The 23,067-nt window shown below is 43.1% G+C and overlaps 1 protein-coding gene across 3 annotated transcripts in view; it reads left to right on the forward strand.

The window, feature by feature from the left end:
* Positions 1-18,880: 18,880 nt before the first annotated feature.
* The window catches only part of LOC127433275 (peptidyl-glycine alpha-amidating monooxygenase B-like), a 339,472-nt gene continuing 335,285 nt past the window's right edge, over positions 18,881-23,067 (forward strand). The window contains exons 1-2 of one of the 3 annotated variants that reach the window (XM_051685008.1): positions 18,881-19,262; positions 20,331-20,421. The gene's annotated coding sequence lies outside the window, so the exon portion shown is untranslated. Of the gene's footprint in view, positions 19,263-19,965; positions 19,984-20,330; positions 20,422-23,067 lie in introns of those variants that run through there. The other 2 variants (XM_051685010.1, XM_051685009.1) reach the window with 2 other exon arrangements.

The following is a 23,067-nucleotide window of genomic DNA, read 5'->3' on the forward strand; positions in this document are numbered from 1 at the left end:
CAGTTCTTAGGGGTCGGATCATACAGTATGCCTCATTCATCAAAAAATCCAAAGCACGAGAACTTATGGAGTTGGAAGGAAATATTAAAAGTGCAGAGGCAGAGCTGAAGCGCCGTATGTCACCTGATGGCCTCAGAGAATTGACCTGATTGAAATATAGATATAATACTATTTTGTCGCAGAAAGTGGAGTTTTGGTAATTCAGGGCAAGACAGTCATACTTTGAGTCGGGGGACAAAGCAGGGAAGCTTCTGGCTAAATATATAAAACAGAGAGAGTCTTTTTCTACCATTCCCTCAGTGAAATCTGCTGGTGGTGAAATATTTACTAATATTTATTTATTATTAATATAATAATGCTTTTAAAGAGTTCTATCTTGATCTCTATAGTTTCACATCCTTGTCTACTGATGAATATATTAGAAAATTTGTGGAACCATTAGAACTCCCTAAACTGATGACTTAGCAAAAAATTTCTCTTGATTCCGCAATAAACTTGGAGGAGCTTGATGAGGTAATTAAGGCCTTGCCTTCAGGCAAAGCTCTGGGGCCAGATGGTTTTGCCGCTGAATTTTTTAGATCTTATGCTGCAGAACTGGCTCCACTTTTGTTAGAAATTTATACGGAATCATTAAAGAATGGAAAGCTTCCGCCAACCATGACACAAGCCCGGGTCAGTCTGATTCTTAAAAAGGACAAAGATCCAAGCGAGTGTAAGAGTTACCGTCCAATTTCCCTGATCCAGCTAGATGTAAAAATATTGTCAAAAATTTTGGCTAATCGATTAAGTTATGACATCTCTTATACATATAGATCAGGTGGGGTTTATTAGGGGCCGTAGCTCTTCTGATAACATTAGCCATTTCATCAATATCATGTGGTCAGTGGCGAATGATCAGACTCCGGTCGCTGCCATCTCATTTGATGGTGAAAAGGCGTTTGATATGGTAGAATGGGATTATCTTTTTAAGATTTTGGAAATAAATGGGTTCGGGAGTACATTTATTGGTTGGATTAAGTTACTTTATAGACACCCTGTAGTGGCGGTACAAACGAATGGATTAATTTCAGGTTATTTTACTTTGAATAGGGGCACTTGGCAGGGTTGCCTTCTTTCCCTATTGTTCTGTCTTGCCCTGGAACCAATAGCAGCTGCGATAAGAAAGGATGAGGATTTTCCAGGGGTGGTGGCAGGAGGTGTGGCGCATAAGTTTTTGCTTTACGCAGATGATATTTTATTATTCGTCTCTGACCCTACTAGATCTATGCCTTGCCTCCACAGAATTATTCATTCCTTTTCTAAGTTTTCAGGATACAAAGTCAATTGGTCTAAATCCGAAGCTTTGGCTATGACAGTGTACTGCCCAGCGACGGCTTTCCAGCCGGGTGCTTTCCAGTGGCCCAAACAGGGCATTAAGTATTTGGGAATTTTATTCCCAACAAAATTGTGTGATTTAGTTAGAGTAAATTTTGACCCCTATTAAAACGGTTTTCGAGCGATGTGGGCAGGTGGGCTTCATTGCATTTATCTATGATTGGGAAAGTTAATGTTATTAAAATTAATTGTATTCCAAAATTCAATTACTTGCTGCAGTCTCACCCTATAGATGTCCCCCTCTCTTATTTCAAAATATTTGATAGCATAGCGAAGTCCTTCATTTGGAATGGTAAGCGTCCCAAATTACATTTCAATAAGTTACATAGGCCAATTGACAAAGGTGGGCTAGGCCTACCCAAGATTTTATTTTATTATTATGCATTTGGTCTCAGACATTTGGCTCATTGGTCGCTTCCACCTGAGAGAGCCCCTCCCTGGTTCTGTTTTGAACAGAAAGTTCTTGCCCCTATTTCACCATTGCAGAGCCTTTCTATCAAATTAAGTCACATCACGTTATCTCGCATTTGAACTCGTATGGACAAAAGTGTCCAGAGTGTTTAATTCAGACATTTATTTAAATGTTGCCTCAAGCATATGGCTGAACCCCAAACAAATCTAAGTTACTACGTCTTCCCAATGACACCTCTTCAAAAGCTGCCACCCTCCCCATCTCTGTGCACCACTCCGGAAATGGGGGCGCACCAGCTGACCTCCAACCCCTCAAAATAATCTGCCTGGCGATCATCAAACAGGTCAGAACCCAGTTCTCTATATGGCCATCCCCCACATCGATGACCGCCCCATCACCCAGAACACAAAGTCTGGGGCAAAACGCACACATCGCACACAAAATTCTGAACCTTTGACCAGAATTTCTGGATCTCAACACACCACCAAAAAACATGGGCCATGTCTCCATCCTCCAATTGGCATCTCCAGCAGGTGTCTTTAAGACCAAGCCTATTCAGCCTAGAGGGGGTCCAATAAAATCTATGCAAAATTTTGAATTGAATAAGACGCACCCTTGCATCTCTAGATGCAGACTTAAAGTTTTTAAGAATCTTAGCCCACACTCCTTCCTCCAATACCAAGTTGAAATCTTTCTCCCATACTCTCTTGAGAGGAGTTAAGGCTCCGTCCCCCAGACTCCGAATTAAAAGGGCGTAGTACACTGATGCCTCATGACCTTTTCCAAAAGCCGCAATCACCTCTCCCAAAGCATCTGCCTCCTTAGGGGGGTGTGTGCTACTCCAAAAAATAGTACAAAGCAGGTGACGCAGTTGTAAATACCTATAAAACTGAGGTCTGGGGATCCCAAAATGTTGGACCAAGTTTTCTAACGATCTCAACACTCCACTCTCATATAGATCACAGAGCGCAGCAACCCCCCTCACAATCCATTCCGGCCAGCAGAAAGGGGACTTGCCAATACACAATCTTGGGTTCTGTCATATGCTCGAGGCAACATTTAAATAAGTGTCCGATTTAAACAATCTGGACACTTTTGTCCATACTGAGTGTAAATGTGAAGTAACGGGGTGTAACTTAACTTTTCCGATTAGTTTGATAGAGAGGCTTTGTAATGGTGAAACAGGGGCAAGAACTGCCTGTTCAATAACAAACCAGGGAGGGGCTCTCTCAGGTGGAAGTGACCAATGAGCCAAATGTCTGAGACTGAACGCATAGTAATAAAACAAAATCTTGGGTAGGCCTAGCCCACCTATGTCAATCGGCCTATGTAACTTATTAAAATGCAAACTGGGACATTTACCATTCCATATGAAGGATTTTACAATGCTATCAAATTGCTTGAAATAAGAGAGGGGGACATCTACAGGGAGAGACTGTAGCAGGTAGTTGAATTTTGGAATACAATGCATTTTAATAACATTAACCTTCCCAATCATCGATAAATGTAATGAAGCCCACCTGTCCACATCGCTCGAAAATCTTTTTATTAAAGGGTCAAAATTAACACTAACTAAATCAGACAAATTTGCTGTGAATAAAATCCCCAAATACTTAATGCCCTGTTTGGACCACTGGAAGGTGCCCGGCTGGAAAGCCGTTACTGGACAGTATGCCAGAAGCCAGAGCTTCGGATTTAGACCAATTGACTTTGTATCCTGAGAACTTGGAAAAGGAATTAATCATTCTGGGGAGGCAAGGCATAGATCTAGCATGTTCAGAGACAAATAATAAAATATAATCTGCATAAAGCAAAAGCTTATGCGCCACACCTCCTGCCACCAGCCCTGGAAAATCATCCTCCTTTCTTATCGCGGCTGCTAATGGTTCCAGGGCAAGACAGAACAATAATGGGGAAAGAGGGCAACCCTGCTGAGTGCCCCTATTCAGAGTAAAATAATCTGAAATTAATCCATTTGTTTGTACCGCTGCTACAGGGTGTCTATAAAGTAACTTAATCCAACCAATAAATGTACTCCCGAACCCATACATTTCCAAAATCTTAAAAATGTAATCCCATTCTACCATATCAAATGCCTTTTCGGCGTCAAGTGAGATGGCAGCAACTGGAGACTGATCATTCGCTACTGACCACATGATATTGATGAGATGCCTAATGTTATCAGAAGAGCTGCGGCCCCGAATAAACCCCACCTGATCTATATGTATAAGAGATGTCATAACCTTACTTTAATCGGTTAGCCAAAATTTTTGACAACATTTTTACATCTAGTTGGATCAGGGAGATTGGACAGTAACTTTTACACTCGCTTGGATCTTTGTCCTTTTTAAGAATCAGACTGATCAGGGCTTGTGTCATGGTTAGAGGAAGCTTTCCATTCTTTAATGATTCAGTATAAACTTCTAACAAAAGTGGAGCCAGTTCTGTAGCATAGGATCTAAAAAATTCTGCAGCAAAACCATCTGGCCCCAGAGCCTTGCCTGTAGTTAGGGACTTAATTACCTCGTCAAGCTCCTCCAAGGTTTCTCAGAGTCAGGAGTGTTTTTTTGCGCAGTCGTTAGTCTCTGCTTTATATATCTAGCCAAAAGCTTCCCTGCTTTGTCCCCCGAATCAAAGTATGACTGTCTTGCCCTGAATAACCAAAACTCCACTTTCCGTGACAAAATAGTATTATATCTGTATTTCAATCGAGTCAATTCTCTGAGGCCATTGGATGACATACAGTGCTTCAGCTCTGCCTCTGCACTTTTAATATTTCCTTCCAATCCAAATTGGATTTTTTGATGAATGAGGCATACTGTATGATCCGGCCCCTAAGAACCACCTTAAGTGCCTCCCAAGCCATGCCCACAGAGGATACTGAGGACCAGTTGGTCTCCATATAAACATTGATTTCAGTCTTTAACATTTGTTGGAAATCAGGATTTTGCAAAAGGGATACATTAAGGCACCAACTATATGATTTCTATATGAACACCTCTAAACTCACCAGGGCGTGATCCGAGACTAAAATGTTTCCAATTGAGCAATCAACAACAAATGAAATTAGGGATTTGGATATAATAATAAAAAATCTATTCTTGAATAAATCTTATGGACTGATGAAAATGTTTTATAGTCCCTACCAGATGGGTTCAAAAGTCTCCAAATATCTGTAAGACCATGATTTTTACACATCCTGTGAAGCGTCAATGTTGCTCTAGGGGGCTTACACACTTTTGCTTCACTATGATCAAGGACTGAGTCCATCAAAAGATTAAAGTCTCCTCCCAATATTATATCATGAGGGGTGCCAGCGGTTTGCAACATCCCTTCAAGATCTATAAAAAAGCCTTGATCATCAGCGTTAGGTGCATAAATATTAGCCAAAATCAGACTTTGCCCCTGAATTCCTGCTAAAACAATAATGACTCTCCCTGATTTATCTTTAATCTATTTGAGACATTTGAATTGTAAATGTTTATTTACCAATATAATGACTCCCTTGCTCTCACACATGTCCACCCCATATCTTCCCAAATTTTTCAGCTTCCTTCGGGGAGAGATGTGTTTCTTGAAGTAACACTATATCATATTTCTTACCTTTAAGAAAAGTAATAACCTTCCTTCTTTTTATGGGGTGCCCCAACCCATTTACATTCCATGTGGTGAGAGATAGTACACTCATATTAACATTTGACATTTTGATATAGTAGAAAAAATATATTATGTGTCAAAAACAAAATGATACAAACCACATTCCCTATTAGTGAAACAATCAAACCCTGAACTTCCCCCCGAACAAAACAAACAGAAAAAAGAAAAACGTGCGCATTAACCCCGCGCACGAAAGCGCCAACCGGCGACAATCCCTCTAAACACAAAAGGTCCATGAACGCCCACGAGCCTCCACGACAACTTTGCCATCAGATTGCTCAATTTTGCCACACAAATTTGTGAGGCAAAATTACATAACAGAAAATACTTTGTATAATAAACCCCAGCCAATAGGAAGAATGAACACAAAGAACGTGTAGATTCATTCACAGAACTTTCTCAAAGGTGCTATCTTCCACAAAACAAATTCCAGCTGATATAAAACTGTTCAGATTCCTCGCACAGACAAACGAATGTTCAGTGAGCCAGCTGCTATGAGTTCAGCGGATGACGTAATCATTCTAATGTCCTGTAAAAATACTCAAAACAAACTCCAGCCAGCAGGAGGAATAAGCACGAAGAACTAACAGATTAATCCACAGCTGTTCCAAAGGAGTGTTATTCAATAGAACAAGCTCCAGCCGCTAGGTGGAACCAATACAAAAAGAAACAAAACCGGCATCCCGGTTCCCCGGATGGTCGAGTCAATTCACTCGGAGGCCGCATAAAAGTATATACCATGACTTACTCAATCCGTCAACTTTATAAAAGACATCTTTGTGTGAGCATGTAGATATTTTGCAGTCATCCGTAGTGTCCACTCTCAAACTGGTCGGGAACTTCAATGCAAAATGAATCTTCCGTCAATGCAAAAGTTTCTTTATGGAAAAGTGTTATTCACAAAACAAACTCCAGCCGAAATGATGCCCAACTTCCTCAAAAGCCAGAGTAAGTACAGCGAGTCGACTCACTCACATGAGAAACACCGAATGGTTTACTCACCCATTGATTCTATAAAAGACATTGCCTGATTGGGACATGTAAATACTTTGCGACTGTCCTTCGTTTCTATTCTCAGTTTGGCTGGAAACATCAGAGCAAAAGTGATCTTTCGCTGATGTAAGAGTTTCTTACATTCCTTGAACCGATCGCATTTCTCTCTTGTCGAACTCGCAAAGTCCGGGAACAAGAAAATATTATGGTTCTTACAAGAAAGCTTCCCTTTGCTCCTTGCCTGGTGCAACACAAGATCTGTATCGGATGATCTCAGAAATTTGGTCAGGATTGATTGGGGCCTTTCTCCCTCAGTAAATCTGTGAGCTGGGACTCTGTGAGCTCACTCGATTTCCAGTTTATGTCCTGTTATGTCGAGCAGACTCGGGAAAAGCTTGTCTAGAAATTTCACCATATCTCTGCCCTCCTCATGCTCAGGAATTCCAACAATTCGAACGGTATTCCTGCAGCTTCTATTCTCAAGATCTTCAAGCTTTTCAAGGAGATGTTCCAAATCAACTTTAATCGCGGGCAGATTAGCGGTTAATTCCCTCTCCGAAGACTCAAGACAATCGATTTGTCTCTCAACATCAGTCACTCTTGTAACTAACTCAGAGAATTTTATTTCCATCACTGTAATCAATCGATGTATTACAGCGAGATCCTCTAAGTCAGCAAGAAACTTCATCAGCATCACCGACATGATGGACAACTGACGCTGGATCTCCTCTCCCGCCGCGCCATCCAAATCGAGTCCCCGGTCTGTAGGCCTGCCAGGGCTTTCATCCTGAACATGTAAGTGTCTTTTAATGTCTCCAGAGCCTGAGGATTTTGACTTCTTTGCCATGTTTTGCCTCAAAGAGCAAATGTGTAACTGGGTGTATCAAATTTCACAAGATTATAACATGAAAATAATTAAAAATTTAGCAAAGTGCACAGAGTTCGTCGCTCACACGTCTGCTACTTGCATGGGGTCACGTGACCTCCCCAGATGTTATTCTTAACAGTTCCCAAGGAGCCACTGTGCACATTAACGATATTGTCCTCCATCATTTCAGCGTCGAAAAAAACATGACACCTGTAATGAACTGGCCATGGAGGCGGTGTTATGATCCATGTGCTGGAAGTTTATTATGAACACAAGCAAACAATCCAAATCGGCAGGCAAATAGAGGTAGTCGTAAAGCAAGTGGTATAATCCAATAAACCAAAAAGACAGTCCAATAAGGCAAACAAAACAAAGGGATATCCAAAAGGCAGTAAATCCAGGAAAACAGGCAATGGTCATAACATGAAAACAATCAGCAAAGGCAATGGAAAAACGCTTGGTAAGGCAGGGTAAACTGGCAATACTTCGCAAAGTCAAAATGGAACAGCATGGTATTTATATAGTTTAAACAGGAAGTCACCAAAGAAGAAACGGTACAGAGTTAGTATTTGGGAGATGGCTCCCTCTGGTGGTTGGTAGGAGGGGTAACAACCTCGGATGTTACAATGCATAAATTGAGATCATGGATGCATTTAGAGGTCACAACCTCACCATTGATGACACCCTTCAACAGCAGCTTCAGGCTGAAGGGACGAAATTAGTGAAGTTCAGTCTCAAACTGACTGGCTTGACCACTATATTTCTTAGTCACATAAGCAGATCGTCATCTTACCAACAATACCCTATCAGTCTGGTCACCCTCGGGCTCCGCGTTAGTGGTTGGATCATCACGGCAATTACTGCACACGCCATGTACAGGTACATTCAAAACCTACAGGCCAGACTGGACTCCCTCCTTCTCATGCAGCCACGTTTTACACACCAATCTGAGCCCATCCCACAGGTTAACCTAATCATTTCCAAGGATAAGCCTTTTAACCTCCTTTCCTTTCCTCTACCGTTTTGGTCCTAGTATCCATTGTCAGGTTCTACTATGATTTCCTTTCCTCTAACATTTTGGTCCTAGTATCCATTGTCAGGTTCTACTATGATTTTGTGTTATGACCAAAGAACAGCAAAGGATTGTGTTACGGTTAATGCTGTGCCTACCTATAACTTGGAATGTTTGTTTTTATGTGTGATGAATGTAGTTTTAGACTTAGCTAGAAGTTCTATGCCCAGATGTGCCTCAGTCTCAGCCCAGACGATAAAGCCTCTGTGAACTCTATAAACTGTATGGCCTGTGCAACTGTTTTCTTTTCTATCAGGAAGACACGTATGGCGTAATCCGCAGGTTACTGTGAAGCTACAGGAACTGTTCGGCCCTTCAGTTTCTCTAAAGATGCTGGACAACAACCAACTCTTCAGACCAAAGGGGCCTCATGTACTCAAATAGGAGACAAAGGCAGGCATACATACAGTCATAAAGCCTGACTGCAGCCTGTAGGAACACTCAAACCCTGATAGCCACAACAACAGCGCCAAAATCAAACAAAGGGAGTCCAAAACAGACTACAGATCCCATCAAGCCTTGCTCACTTTACATCTATGTGTGAAATTTTGAAGGATCGAACTCTCAACTCCTATTGGATGAAATGCACAACAGAACGCGTCCCTCAGTCATGATGTCATCGAGAGTATAAAACCTCGGAGATCCTTCTGGGCGTTGCTTCCAGAGACTTTATGAGCCACATCTGGACTTCCTGTCAAGCAGATACCAGGTGGTTACAATGGGCAGAAACATCTCCTCATCACTGACCCTCAACACTGGAGCCCCGCAGGGCTGTGTTCTCAGCCCACTCTTGTATTCCCTGTACACACATGACTGTGTGGCAACACACAGCTCCAATGCCATCATTAAGTTTGCTTATGATATGATGGTGGTAGGTCTGATCACTGACAATGATGTGTCAGGAGCACAACCTCTCCCTCAATGTCAGTAAGACCAAGGAGCTTGTGGTGGACTTCAGGAGAAAAGACAGAGAACACAGCCCCATCACCATCAAAGGATTACCGGTGGAGAGAGTCAGCAGCTTCAAGTTCCTCAGTGTCCACAATACTGAGGAACTCACATGGTCCGTCCACACTGAAGCCATTGTGAAGAAGGCTCACCAGCGCCTCTTCTTCCTGAGATGGCTGAGGAAGTTTGGAATGAACCACCACATCCTCACACGGTTCTACACCAGCACTGAGAGCATCCTGACTAGCTGCATCACCACCTGGTACGGAAACAGCACCACCCTCAACCGCAAAGCCCTGCAAAGGGTAGTGCGAACTGCCCGACACATCATCGGAGGTGAGCTTCCCCCCTCCTCGCAGCATCAGGACCTGCACCAGCCAACTTCATGGCAGCTTCTTCCCCCAAGCAATCAATCAGAATTTTGAGCTCTTGATTGCTTATGATACATATATCAGCACCGCACTTTATTAGCCTCAGACTGGACCCACATTTTATACTTCACTTAATAACACACTGGCGACTGACTATCAACCAACAGCTGAATGTCAACACAACACTTCATATTTATTTCCACTGATTACATGGGTTGGGGGGGGGGGGGGGGTACAGTGTATTTTTATTGTATACAGACTTCTTATTTAGTGTATACTGTATATTGTATATTATTCTTATTTTTATTGTATACAGTCTTCTTATTTTGTGTATACTGTATATTGTATACTATTAGGTGTATATTGTATGTTGTGTTGTGTAACAAGATGTGTAAACTGTGTTATGTGTAAATCAGATGTTTATTGTAATTGTCATACTGCTATGTTGCTTGGAACCGCACCCAAGACTTTCACCCACTGTTGCACTTGTGTATATGGTTGAGTGACAATAAAGGGATTTTATTTTATTTGATTAGTTGCAGCCCTGCTGCTCCCAGGTGTAGCCTCGTTGCCCAAGGAAGTAACGTACATACCTGAACTTTGGCCATACAATCTTCATCTCTCTGGATGAGCCGAGATTTCTCCATGTTCCACCGAGCACGCTAACAGATCCGAAGGAGACCTCTGAGCAATCCGCATCTCAACCTTTTTCCTGCAGAAGTGAAGAAAGAAGATTTCTCTTCCATCTTCAACCGAGTCGACTCCGCTGATATCTCTGCCAACCCGCCAAGAATCAGATACCGTACTGCCTGCCGACAGAGTGAGGAAACGGCTTCCCGTCATCACCCGAGCTTCAAGGAACCGAGTCAGAGTCAAATGACGGACAAACACACATCCTACCCGCGTCCTCATGTGACTCAAGTAAGAGGTTTACGTCTGGGCAGAGATAGATTATTATAGTGTGTTATTCTTGTGTATCAAGGCTATTGCTTGTACAGTTTACGGACTGCTGAGTCCGCTCATTGCTGCTAATAATACTCAAGGTATTAATGTAACTTACTGTTACCACGAATGAGATTCGCTGTGCTGTCGTCCAACCACGTTGAACTGTTTGTGCATTTCTGCCATCGCGGTTGAGACTGGCACACTGTGTTTATCCATTAAAGAACCAAAGACCGCGGTGGACGGATTACGAGCCATTCACTGCATCTCTGAGTGATAAAACTAATGGTTACCTTCTCTCCCAGGATCGCTAAAACCGGCTTCTCTTTCTCATACTAACCGCACACACACACACGACTCCTCACAAACATACCCGCACACACAATTGGCTAGCATATAACTTGGCGACAGAACCCAGCTTTGTCCCTAAGATATCATACCAGCAGAGATGCATTAAAGGGCGGACGCCATTAACCAGTCTCTCCGCCCACATTCTCTGCCCGGAAAACTCACCCTAACCCTAACTCCACGAGAGCCACGTCCACCATTTTGTGCCCTCTTTCTATCCTTACACACACACTCCTCTCATGAATTATAGGTTTATTTGTTACCATATCTAATCATGTTACTGTGTGTCAGAGTGTGCACCTCCTCTCTGTAGACCATTTCATCATTGTCAGTGATCAGAACTACCAATGTCGTATCATCAGCAAACTTAATGATGGCATTGGAGCTGTGTGTTGCCACACAGTCATGTGTGTACAGGGAATACAGGAGTGGGCTAAGAACGCAGCCCTGCAGGGCTCCAGTGTTGAGGGTCAGTGATGAGGAGATGTTGCTGCCCATTCTAACCACCTGGCGTCTGCTTGACAGGAAGTCCAGGATCCAGCTGCACTGCGAGCTGTTTAAGCCCAGAGCCCGGAGTTTCACATCAAGCTTGGAGGGCACTATGGTGTTGAATGCTGAGCTGTAGTCTACAAACAGCATTCTCACATAAGTGTTCCTTTTTCCCAGGTGGGAGAGAGAGCAGTGTGTAGTGCAGATGCAATGGTATCATCAGTGGAGCGGTAGTTGCGGTAAGCAAACTGCAATGGGTCCAGTGGCCCATTAGTCTCTCAAAGCATTTGCTGATGATGGGGGTCAGAGCAACAGGACACCAGTCATTTAAGCAAGTGGTTTTGGATTGCTTTGGTACAGGCACATTGGTGGATGTTTTAAAGCATGTCGGGACCACAGACAAGGAGAGGGAAAGGTTGAAAATGTCCGTAAAAACATCAGCCAGTTGGTTCGCGCACGCTCTGATGGCGCGGCCCGGAATGCCGTCTGGACCCACGGCTTTACAGATATTCACCGTCGGAAGAATCGGGTTACATCCGCTACAGAGACGGAGAGTGAACTAATCTCTGTAGCTTTGGCCACGAGAGCTCTCTCCGCGAGGGCAGTGTTATTTCCCTCGAAATGAGCATAAAAATATTTAGCTCACCTGGGAGAGAAGCAGTGGTGTTCACGGCAGAGTTTTTATTCCCTTTAAAGTCTGTGATGATATTAATTCCCTGCCACATGCTTCTAGAGTTGGTGATGTTGAACTCTCCTTCAATCTTGTCCCTGTACTGGCATTTTGCTGCTCTGATAGTTTTGCGGAGTGCATAACTGGCTCGTTTATGCTCCTCCGCGTTCCCGGAATTAAAAGCGAAGGTCCGCGCATCAAGTGCCGTGCGAACATCGCTATTTATCCATGGCTTCTGGTTGTGGTAGATCCGTATTGTTTTGGTCGGAACAACATCCTCTACGCACTTTCTGATGAAACATGTTACGCTATCAGGGTAAACCTCGATGTCGTCATTAGAGGCGGACCGGAACATCTCCCAGTCCGCGTGATCAAAACAGTCTTGTAGCTTAGAATCTGATTGGTCCGACCAGCACTGGATCGTTCTGAGGGTGGGTGCTTCCTGTTTCAGTTTCTGCCTGTAAGCGGGCAGAAGCAGAATGAAAGAGTGATCTGATTTGCCAAATGGTGGGCGGGGGAGGGATTTGTAGCCATGCCGGAAGGGAGAGTAGCAATGGTCCAAAACCCGGTCCCCTCGTGTGTTGAAACTGATAGTTTGTGGTATTTTGGTGCGATTGATTTGAAATTGGCCTTGTTAAAGTCCCCGGTCACAATGAACGCGGCCTCAGGGTGTGCGGTTTCCTGCTCACTTATACTCCCATACAGTTCCTTGAGTGCCCGGTCTGTGTCGGCTTGTGGCGGGATGTACACAGCAGTGATAATGACCACTGTGAATTCCCTCGGTAGCCAGAATGGTTGACACAGAAGCATGAGAAATTCCAGATCAGGAGAGCAGAAAGACTTGATAGAATGTACTTTCCTCTGATCACACCAGAATTTGTTGATCATAAAACATACACCACCACCTCTGCTTTTACCTGAGAGGTCTGTCCGCTCGGTGCACGGAGAACCCCGCGGGTTCGATGGCTGAGTCTGGAATTTCAGCAGACATCCAAGTTTCTATAAGGCAGATAATGCAGCAGTTCCTCTTCTCTCATTGGAAAGAGATCCACGCTCTCAGCTCGCAGAGCTTGTTGTCCAGAGACTGAATATTTGCCAGTAGAATACTGGGTAGCGGGGGTCGATTTGCATGACGTCTTACTCTGATGAGAACGCCGGCTCTCCTTCCCCTTTTCCTTCTGCGTTTCTGCGGCCGGGCTGCCCAGACAAAGGGCTCCGCTGCCGTGTTTGTAAGGAATTTGAAGTCTGGTTTATGGTGTGCAATTGCAGAACCAATGTCCAAAAGTGTTTGTCTGTCATAGACAATAAGGCAGACAACATCCAAGACAAAAAACATAAGAAATGTAAATAAAACAAACAAAAAACTGCAATGTTGTGTTGGAGCTCGCAACGCAGCAGCCATACTCGGCGCCATCTTGAGTCCAAAAAATCGGTTCGCTTTACCTCATAATCGAGTTCCCCCACTCGTCGTGTGACCTCAAAGGGTCCTTGCCACTTGGTGAGTAATTTGGAACTCGATGTGGGGAGTAATATGAGTACCTTATCTCCCAGTGCAAATTCCCTTAGCTGAGATCCCCTGTTCATAACTGTCGGCTCTGTCCTTCTTGAACTTGGAGCAAATTCTCCTGTGTTAGTTGCCCCAAGATGTGGAGTTTTGCTCTAAGTACTGAACATACTGAATTTCATTCTTACTGTTTGAAGGTCCCTCCTCCCATGCTTCGCGTATGACATCAAGCACGCCGCGCGGGCGCCACCCATACAGAAGCTTGAATGGGGAAAACCCAGGGGAGGCTTGCGGGACCTCTCGTACTGCGAATAACAAGGGATCAAGCCATTTGTCCCAATTTCTAGCATCCTCATGCACGAACTCATGTTTTTAAGGGTTTTATTTAATCATTCCACCAGGCTATCTGTTTGTGGATGGTAAACGCTGGTGCGGATCGATTTAATGCCCAATAATTCGTAAGCTCACATAGTGTTCGTGACACAAAGGTTGTGCCCTGATCGGTGAGGATTTCTTTTGGAATCCCCACCCGGGAGATTATTTTGAAGAGTGCCTCCGCAACACTTCATGCTGAGATGTTGCGCAGAGGCACTGCTTCCAGATATCGTGTTGCATATTCCACTAGGACCAACACAAAGCGATGTCCGCATGCTGACCGCTCTAATGGCCCAACGAGGTCCATGCCAATTCTCTCGAAGGGGACCTCGATCAGCAGAAGAGGGTGCAATGGCGCTTTTGGGGTCTCCGGTGGATTCACCAGCTGACATTCACGGCGTGCCGCACACCACCTGCGGACATTGCCGCCAATGTCCAGCCAATAAAAACGGCTATTAGGCGGTTCAGCGTTTTTCTTTCCCCTAGATGACCCGCCATGGGATTATAATGAGCTGCCTGGAACACCATTTCCCGACGGCTCCGCAGTATTATTAGCTGGGTTGTATCTTCCTTTGAGCATCCTGCGTCACTCTATACAACCGCTCATTTATAATTGCGAAGTAAGGATATGAAAGTGCAACATTCGGCTGGAGTTGTTGACCATCAATCACTCTCACTTGGTCAAAGGCGTGCTTGAATGTTTCATCTCACGACTGCTCCAAAGGGAAATCCCCTTCGGGAAATCCCCTGAGGATGGGAGGGGCTGAAGCCTCCCCCCCCCCCTCACGTCATCCTGATGTGGAGCTGACGAAGATGGCCTGGCTCCGCCTCCCCTGCCAGAGCGTCACACATTTCACATCTCGTCACTTTTGTGCAGGACCCATCCATACATATTCTCTTTAATACATTTCTGAATTCAGGCCAATTAGTCCCTAAAATCAGTGGATGGGTGAGACGGGAACTAACCGCGGCCTCCACTCTATGCTTTGTTCCCCTAAATTTGATAACAAGTGTCACTACAGGGTAGTTGTGAATATCCCCATGTACACATTTCACCCTCACCCTTTTAGTTGTGCCCAAAGCCTCGTGTTGAACCAAGCATTGGTGGATAGTGGTCTGGTTACAGTCTGTGTCCCCCAAGGCTAAGTGTGTACTCCCCTTGATTCTTACCAGTATCCTGTACCCTCCAGCCTGATCGGGGGCAGCCTGTGGTGCGTCGGGGATCTGGACTACAGTTCCCAGCTCCATCACAGGACACTGATCCCGGAAGTGTTCCGGATCCCCGCAACGCCAGCAGGCTGGCCCAGGCGCTACACTCACACTTGTGGGGGCAGGTACATCCACATGAGGGGGAGAGCGGGTAGACCCTGAAGTTGCCGGGAAAGGGATAAACCGGCGCAAGCAAGGAGCCAGCTTCAGCGGCAGTTTTCCATGTCTCCAGGGTGCAGGAACAGGGCCTGGAGAGAGGACAGAGTGAGAGGGGAGAGGGGAGTGGAAAGAGATGGGAGAAAACACAGGGGGAGGAGAGAAAGAGAGAGCGTTCCTCCACGCTTGGGCATGCCGCCATATGGTCCTCCGCCAGCTGGACCACTTCCTCCAGCGACGCCGGGCAATGGCACTGGACCCACTCCGCCATCCCTTCTGGAAGTCGGCGGATCAGCTGTTCCAGCACCACTTGGTCGACCACTCCCTCGATGTTGCGGTCCCCACCCGCAGCCATTTCTGGCAGGCATCACGGAGCCGCTGGGAAAAGGCAAACGGGTGACAGGCCCCTTTCATCTCCATCGAGCAGAACAGTTGAAGGTATTGCTCTGGGCTCCAGCCGACCCACTGCAGGATGGTCTTTTTCAGGTCGCTGTAGACCAGAAGATTAGCCGCTGGCAGTTGTTGTGCTGCAAGCTGGGTTTCCCCATTGAGCACGCGGCCAGCCCCAGATTTCAGCGGTACTGTACGTTCAAACATGTTCAGGAAGGCTTCAGGGTTGTCTTCCACCCCCATCTTCAACAGCATGGGGGCGGGCAGGGGGCTGCTGTTGTCCGGGGTCACTGCCGGGGCTTTCTCCTGGGTGGGGAGGCTCCAAATGACCTTCTGGTCCTCTGCCTGAACTCTAAGGACCTCATGGAAGCGGCATTCTTGATCCTGGTGGAGTTCAAGCAGAGCCTGTTGGTGGGTGTGGTGTAGGTTGGTGAGGGACTTGATGATGTCAGATAGCAGGAAGGACTCCATGGGGCGTGAGTCTTCAAATCAGATCCCAGGTTTCGGCACCAGTGTAACAAGGAAGGACATTGGGATCTGGATTCTTCAAACACAGGTAGGGAACTTTTAATTGACCACTTCTCTGGTTTACAATAACACATCAGCTTCACACTAGCTCACCAGCTTCACACTAACAAATCAGTTTCACAGTAAGGCTCTCGACCCAGTCTCTCTCTCTTGATCTGGCGCTGGCATTGGTCCTTTTATGCCGCTCTCCCCTATCTCACTACAATTAGAGACAGGTGTTAGTCATAATTTGGCTCAGGTGTATGCACCCTTACCACTCTCTCTCTTCCAATGGATGCCGACCATGCCCCCGCTGCCACAGAGACCGACCATCGTCAGCATGTTGCGCTTGTGTTGGAAAAGCTGAGGGAGTACCACCTTTACTTCAAGGCTGAGAAATGTTGAAGGCATTCAAATGGACGAGGGGAAGGTAGAAGCTGTGTGATCCTGGCCCACTCCTACCACCATCAAGAAACTCCAACGCTTCTTGGGATTCGCCAACTTCTACCGTCGGTTCATCAGGAACTACAGCTACAGCAAGTGATTTTAATAAGGACAATTTAGATATTTTACAAAACAATTTGGTCAAATTAGCTTCAGACTTTAGACTTTAGCTGAAAGGAGAGTAGTTTGCACCCCTGGTTTAAATATCAGAACAAATCTGATATTTCCTGACAGAGAGATGTATTTTAGTTTGATGTGGTAAAAGATTGAATCTTTGCCCAAAAATGAATGCTTCAACTATACCAAACATGACACAAACCAGAAGCAAGCACAAATGATGAAGACAGGAGAGAGTGATTGACATGGGGTTTAGCCTGCACGATTTCACGGCTCCCAAAAGCTATCTTGTTAAATACAAAGAAAGGAATATGTTATGATGTTTCTTTTAATGGCACAAACCAGAACAAATCGAGCACAAACGAACGACACCGGTTTGGAGCGATTTGGACCACATGGGGTGGAGAGTGACATCACTGCTCCTGAAAAATTTCTTGCTATATCTAAGGAAGATAAATAGTTACAGTGTTTCTTTTAACGGCACAAACCAGCACAAATCGAGCACAAACGAACGACACCGGTTTGGAGCGATTTGGATGACATGGGTTGGAGAATAACGTTACTGGTACCGAATTCAAATTCTTATTTCTAAGGAATTCAGGAAAATAGAAACAGTGTTTCTTTTAAGGGCACAAATCAGCACAAATCGAGCACAAACGAACGACACCGGTTTGGAGTGATTTGGACCACATGGGGTGGAAAGTGACATCACACAGCCAAAAAAAATAAAGTCTAATATCTCAAACACTGAACCAGCACAAACTTTAATTTTTGTGGAACAAACGCAGTACAAAAGAATGGTATTGGGTCATTTGCTGCACTCATATAGCAGCCGAATGGACCGGATCACTGAACATTTGTTTGACTGTCCGAGGAAAATGAGCCCCCTTTTTTTTCTCTTCTTTTTGTGCTGGTTTCGCCCGGCGGCTGGAGTTTGTTTTGTGGAGGGACGCACCTTTGGGATGGTTGTTTGGATGAGTCTACACGTTCTTTGTGTTTATTCCACCTATTAGCTGGAGTGTGTTTCATAGATTATCTTTTATTGTGTAATTCTGATCCAAGCGAGTGTAAGAGTTACCGTCCAATTTCCCTGATCCAGATAGATGTTAAAATTTGGTCAAAAATTCTGGCTAACTGATTAAGTTATGACATCTCTTATACATATAGATCAGGTGGGGTTTATTCGGGGCCATAGCTCTTCTGATAACATCAGGCGTTTCATCAATATCATGTGGTCAGTGGAGAATGATCAGACTCCGGTCTCTGCCATCTCACTTGATGCCGAAAAGGCTTTGATATAATAGAATGGGATTATCTTTTTAAGATTTTGGAAATGTACGGGTTCGGGAATACTTTTATTGAATGGATTAAGTTACTTTATAAACACCCGGTAGCGGCGGTACAAACAAATGGATTAATTTCAGATTATTTTACTCTGGACAGGGGCACCCGACAAGGTTGCCCTCTTTCCCCATTATTGTTCTGTCTTGCCCTGGAACCATTAGCAGCTGCGATAAGAAAGGAGGATGATTTTCAAGGGGTGATGGCAGGAGGTATGGCGCATAAGCTTTTGCTTTACGCAGAAAATATTTTATTATTCGTCTCCGACCCCACTAGATCTATGCCTTGCCTCCACAGAATTATTAATTCCTTTTCTAAATTCTCAGGATACAGAGTGAATTGGGCTAAATCCGAAGCTTTGGCTCTGACAGCGTACTGCCCAGTAATGGCTTTCCAGCTGGGCTCCTTCCTGTGGCCCAAAGAGGGCATTTAATTATTTGGGCATTTTATTCTCAGGAAATTTGTCTGATTTAGTTCATTTTGACCCCTTAATAAAAAGGTTTTTGAGCGATGTGGGCAGGTGGGCTTCATTACATTTATCTATGATTGGGAAGGTTAATGTTATTAAAATGAATTGTATTCCAAAATTCAACTGCCTGCTACAGTCTCTCCCTGTAGATGTCCCCCTCTCTTATTTCAAGCAATTTGATAGTATAGCTAAATCCTTTATTGGAACGGTAAACGCCCTCGGTTGCATTCCAGTAAGTTACATAGGCCAGCTGACAAATGTGGGCTAGGACTCCCCGAGGTGTTGTTTTACTATTATGCTTTGGTCTCAAACATTTGGCACATCGGTCGCTTCCACCTGAGAGAGCCACTCTCAGAGTGGTCAGAGTTTTGGTCGAGGGTTCAGAATTTTATCTGTGAGGTCTTGAGCACTCAGATTTTATTCTGCCCCAGGCATATACTGATAAAAGTTGATTGTGTATTCGTGCTCTTTGTTCTAGTTTGAGTTTGGAATAAATACAAATTGTTAATGACCACCACATTTGCAGTTTTACTCATGAGCTCATTTGTCGATTACACTGGCCTGACTGAACACTCAACATGAACAAATCAAGCGCCGCAGTTTAAGGTAAATAACTGTCATGTACTGAACACAGTATAGGAATATCTCTGTTTAGTCTAATTTAACTGAACGGTGGAGTGTAAGAGTGTTTTAACTCCAGATAATTTCAGATTTTGAACTCTGTCAGTAAAGTTCACTCAACTTCACTGACAAACACGTGACGTCATGAGTTAGCGCAGCAGGCTAACAATGTAAAACATTCTTTGTACGGTTTTACTGAATATGTTACCTTTAAAGCGTATTTAAGTAAACAGTGGCGAATTCTCATTTTGAAAAATATGTAGACTAGTTTAAAAACTAGTTTTTAAAAGTTCTAAAGCGAGTTTAATGATATTTAACGCTATAGCTGCGGCTAAGCTAACTGACAGCTGCTGCTGTTGTTTAAGGCTGAAGCTTTAAATACGTTTTTAAGTTGTAATAAACTTCTTCGGATTATAGTGATTAAAGTAAAACAACAATAATAGTTTTTTTTACACGATGACATTGACGTTGAAACTGCATTTAACGACTATATCTTTATTTAATGCAGTTTATAATTACGTAATGTTTAGGCTATTAGCATTATAAATAATGATCAATATCTAAACAACTGCTATGTCTATAGATTATAAAGTGTTATCGTTATCGTATTATCGTTCTTTGGATAGCAGCTTTTTTTTAAATTTTTTTTTTTTTTTTTTCCAACTGTATACAGTTAATCAACAAGGAGTTTATCTCATCTGTCCAAGTATGTAACTTTTGGATTACCAATATTGGACATGTTTATAAGTGTCTCTTATTGAGCTTTAATCGTTAATTTTTTATTTTGTTTACAGAATTCGTAGTTCATCATTAATTTGATTTATTACAAATGTATTAAAAATGTAAATCTCTACAAGCATATTTCAGCTGCTTAACCACACTAATGCATCAATGTGCTGGGACAGAGGAATGGGAAAGGTTACTATGGTAACTGCTAATGAATGCCTGTGGGTGTGTGCAGTGGTTACCATAGTTACTCTCTCCTCAGTTCTGTGTGTGTGATGCTGGCTGCCCCTCACTCTCCCTCTCTGTCTCTCTTGCTTTCTCTCTCAGTGAGTCACAGGCTGCAGTGAAGCAGCAGTCCATCTGTTTTCTCTGCATTATCTCTTGCTTTCTGCCTTTCTTCAGATCTCAGTGTGACAAGGTAGGCAATATTTGATCAATCCCAAGATTCTCTGCTTTTGGGAATTTCTGTCTTTACTCCTTCTGTTGGACTCTGTTGTTCTATTTTCCCAGTGGCGTTTTAATGCGGTAGATTTAGATATTTACACTAAAGCTGTCTTTAGAGTGTGCTTTGAATAGAGTAGCTGTGTGGTTGTTTAAATTGTCATGTAAAACCAAGTTCAATAAACAGAGGATTAGAAATGGCCATGGTTCTATATAGTTTGCTTTGTTTGAATGGATTCATTGCAATTATGTTTTGAGCGACTATCTGAGGCCGATTTACATATATTGCAGATACAATATTATTTATATGATAAATTATGTATATTTGAGAGAGTGTGGCAGATCAATAGATATGGCTGTTACGATTGTCTGAATGGTCTCGTATGTGTGTATCCTACCATTTGTGAGAGCTTTACTGCATGTAAAGATAATGGATGTTTGGGATGGGTTTCTCTGGAACTGCTGGAAAGAGAGATGTTACTCCGGATTAAAAATGGTGATTTGCTGTCATTTCAGAGGTGAGGTTCATGCTTAACAATGGTGACGTGCATGCACAGTCGTGCGTATGAGATTATTCATGCTGATAATTATATGCTCACCTGGAGACCGCACAATAGATGATACAGTTTCACTTTCTGTATCTTTCACAGTTTGTACACTTTCAGGATTGATTTACAGATATTGGTTTGATATTCTCATACTGTGGATATTTTATACTAGATTTCAGCCGCCTTACCTACTGTTAACCTGACATACTTTCTGTAATGTAGTAGTTTTCCTCTAGGGGCCTCATGTAAATTGCCTTCCGTATTATGTTGTGGAGAAGAAAGCAAAGCAAAACATCCCATGATGTGAGCCATAAATGTTTTATATATATATATATATATATATATATATATATATATATTACAGCTTATTGGGGGGGGTCAACATTAATTTTGTTTTCATGTTTACTTTTAAAACGAGTGCAGAATTCTGGACCCACTCATACTGCAGTTACATGCATTAGTAATTCTGAGATGGACTATCTGATGCGGGAGTGTGTATAAAGGACAGAGGCCAGTTCTCATAGTCAAAGAGATGATTTTCCTACCCTTTGGACTGGAACTTGAATTATTTATTGCACTGCATTTGCAAAATTTGACATTAATTTCATGCCTTAGCTATGAGTGACATGGCATTTTCAGTCAATGAGAAATGTATTTCTTATGATGAAAGCAGTACCTATCTTTGTTTGTCTCCTTGACAGACAGTTTCAAGTAAGGCTTGGTATTGCCAACCACTTCACAATATGACACAATTTGCAACACATTTATACATAATTTTTTTGTTTTTTTGCCATTGCTAGCGCCATGCTCTACCATATACATACTTGTCACAATATATTTTTCGATTCCGATTCACAAGCTTTCAATTCCAATACATTTGGGTATATTTCAGTTATAATTAGGGATGGGCATTTTCGAGTAATTTTGTAGTCGAGTACTCTAACCCACAAAAAAATATACCCAATTACTCATAAATTAAAATGCACGTTAAAAATAACATACATAACACGTACTTGAAATTTATATTTTGTTTTATTCACAAACGTTACCAAGAACAGTTTCAAAAGTAGATAACTTCAACAAATAATGTTTTTCTTTTGGGCCCCATAATTGCTGCTTGCAGCTATATTTATTATTCTTCTTCCTCCCCAATGGGAGTCTTTGGCAGCCCATAGAACTGTTGACAGGAAAATGATTACATTTGCCACACTGATAGGGGTGGTCATGAATAGTCCCCATAACAAACATATCTTTTAAAGCGTTTGTCCTAGAGACACCATTCTTTTTTGTCTAATTGCGCTCCTCTTAATGATTCAACTAGACCTCTTACGTTAAAACTACACCCATTACAGTGGCCACCATCTTGGATTATGATGTTTATAGTTTAAAAGTTTCCCATTCTTCAAACTTTGTCTGATTTGTCCAAACAATGTTTTGAAATATTCTCTAGAACAAGCCGCACAGAAATGATAATACAGAATTTAGATTTTCAACTTTGTTTAAAAGTTATGGCATCGCAAAGTTAACGAGGTCAATGTGAAAATGGATTTGAGTCTGTATCTCTGCAATACTTTGTCCTGTCGAAATGAAACTTGGTTGCTTCATGAGGACCATTGTCTGAGGAGGCATACAAACAGCGCCACCTATGGTTCAAGAATTATGAAAAATAGATTTTTTTGTCCATAACATTTGAACTGTATGTCCTAAAATCATGGTGTTGGTGTCTGTGAATTCCTTGGGTCATGTGGATTTCAACTATATCAGTTTTTCCCATAGGGCTGCACAATTAATCGAAAAACTAATCGCGATTACGATTACGGCTCTCACGATTATGTAATCGTGAAAACTGACGATTACAGCATTCAGTTGAAGTCTACTCCTGTTGCATTAATGGTTTATATTTAGAATGTGTTTTTGTAGCGGTTGAGTTTCTAACCAATCCCAGACATGTGCGTTGAGCAATGAAATGGCAATGGCCAATCAGAGACACAGTGAGTCTATAGTACAGTCATATCAGTAATGACAACCAATCCTAATGCAAAAGTTTTGAATAGTCTGACATCCAGATACTTGCT

This window comes from Myxocyprinus asiaticus, chromosome 43 (genome assembly GCF_019703515.2).
Source record: "Myxocyprinus asiaticus isolate MX2 ecotype Aquarium Trade chromosome 43, UBuf_Myxa_2, whole genome shotgun sequence".
Lineage (NCBI taxonomy): Eukaryota > Metazoa > Chordata > Actinopteri > Cypriniformes > Catostomidae > Myxocyprinus > Myxocyprinus asiaticus.